This window comes from Sinocyclocheilus anshuiensis, unplaced genomic scaffold, assembly GCF_001515605.1.
Source record: "Sinocyclocheilus anshuiensis isolate Anshui unplaced genomic scaffold, SAMN03320099.WGS_v1.1 scaffold411, whole genome shotgun sequence".
In the NCBI taxonomy this organism is placed as follows: Eukaryota; Metazoa; Chordata; class Actinopteri; order Cypriniformes; family Cyprinidae; genus Sinocyclocheilus; species Sinocyclocheilus anshuiensis.
In genome coordinates, this window is record NW_015549608.1 from 233,918 (window position 1) to 236,199 (window position 2,282).

The window sequence follows — 2,282 nt, forward strand, 5'->3', positions numbered from 1 at the left end:
AAAAATACTAAAAGTTTTCTGTAAAATAAAATGAATGAATTATTCATATTAATAATATTATATTCTAATTATAATATTTTTATATTAAATTAATTCTTAAATACTTTATTTTTATTTTCTAGTAAAATTATTAAGTGTTATTGTTATTACAATAGTAGGGTAAACGTACCAATTAAGCTCACCAAAATCTACATTGAGACATTTTTAGTGCACAGGATATCGGTTTCAACTTAAGTTATATTCTTTCATCTTAAAAAGATGTTATTAATAGTTATTAATCATTTTATAAAGATTAACTTAAAGGGACAACCATCAGTTTATATTTAAAATCTGTTCATGAAGTGTTCACATTGACGTTCAATGTGGAAGAGCTTAAAGAGAGCACACTGAGCTTAATTGGAGCAGCAACAATTTTGTATAAATGTCATGTAATATTTATTAAAATGACAAGATTTTGCTAAATTAATAATCTAGGCCATGTATTAAGTTCATACATATTTTAATATGAACAACTATCATTAACAATATCTATGACATTATACTTTTTTCTTATTGACGTCACACTGAAGCCATGTGATTTTCATAATAGTGCACCCTTTAAGCTCACCTTAAAATAATATGAAATCTTTAAAAAAATACACCAGTATAAAACCACAGACCCGCAATAAACTGTCAATTTGTAATATTATGGATTTAAAAGAACAAGCAAGTAATGCCTGTGAAGTTATATATTAGTGTAGCACACAATCTTATACAGCTAGTCCGCTAACTGTGTTCTATAGCATCAGCATTTAGTAGCATTAGCTATGTAGCATTTAGCTTTTGGATCTAATGTAATTACTTCCTACATCCAACTTCCAGGTTATAATATGCAAAAGTCTAAACATTAATCTCTTAATTTTACAGTAAGTAGTGAAACTTACCCAAAATAAAGGCTTAAACATCTTAAAAATGCACATTTAAAGGGCTCCTCTTTTGGTGCGATTTTTAACTAGAAATTTTTTTTAAATGAGACTTTCCCCCAAATTGTGCAACCTTATAATGCATTTTAAATATACACACACACACACACACACACAGACACACACACACGCACACACACACATACACACACATGTGTGTGTGTGTGTGTGTGTCTGTGTGTGTGTGTCTGTGTGTGTGTGTCTGTGTGTGTGTGTCTGTGTGTGTGTGTCTGTGTGTGTGTGTCTGTGTGTGTGTGTCTGTGTGTGTGTGTCTGTGTGTGTGTGTCTGTGTGTGTGTGTCTGTGTGTGTGTGTCTGTGTGTGTGTGTCTGTGTGTGTGTGTCTGTGTGTGTGTGTCTGTGTGTGTGTGTCTGTGTGTGTGTGTCTGTGTGTGTGTGTGTGTGTGTATGTGTGTGTGTTTGTGTGTGTATTTATATATATATATATATAATTTATTAATACATTTTATTCAATTTTGTGATATATACAATTACTGTGATATACTATAAAAGTGACGCTTTATATAAAAAGTGTCAGTCTAAATTCCATTACTATTGTTATATCAGTCAACAAAACATATTTACAAAATAAAATGAGTGTTGCTTTAAATACTCTCGTGACAACACCCAGTCAATATCACTTCTGCTATCATTAACGTAATAAACCTGACGCTGCTAATAGCTGAAGTGATAACAACAGAGTTCATCATGTTTATTATATGATGCATGAAACACAACCATATCCAAATGTAATTACAGCGATCAGAACAGACATCTGCTGCTGTCTAATGCTGGAGGAGGTTCTGGGGACTTCAGAAAAGAACACAGAGCACGATGGAGCATCAGAGAGAAGAAATGCTTGTTTGCATGCGCACAGACCTCAAGAGAATCTGTGATTGGTGGAGCGCATGATGACATGCATTCGTCTTCTGGTCATGCACTGCACAGATGAGAGCGCAGACAATAACCGGACCTATTTTAAACAAAAAAACCTATTTATATCTGTGATAAAATGGACATGGTCTTAAAAAAAATTCAAGTGACATAAAGCATTGAGAACATAAAGAGGATATGATGCAACACATAAACAGGAAAAGGTAAAGCACAGGGAAATCTGAAGCCCACAGTAGTTAACAATACCAAATACAGTACGTGTTTGATCGAGTTCACTAAAAAGAGTTTCAGTGTTATTTTTATTATAGTTTTTATTAATATTTTGAGGTTTTATTTGTATATATTCCATTTTAAAGTTTTAGTTTTTTTAATATATCTATAAAGTTTTTATAAATTTTGTATTTTTTTTTACTTGATAAAAAAAAAAA

General features: G+C 31.7%; 1 protein-coding gene across 1 annotated transcript in view; it reads right to left on the reverse strand.

Annotated features, from left to right (window-relative positions):
• The window catches only part of LOC107659066 (tubulin polymerization-promoting protein-like), a 22,771-nt gene that overhangs the window by 19,242 nt on the left and 1,247 nt on the right, over nucleotides 1–2,282 (reverse strand). The gene's annotated exons all lie outside the window — the stretch shown is intronic.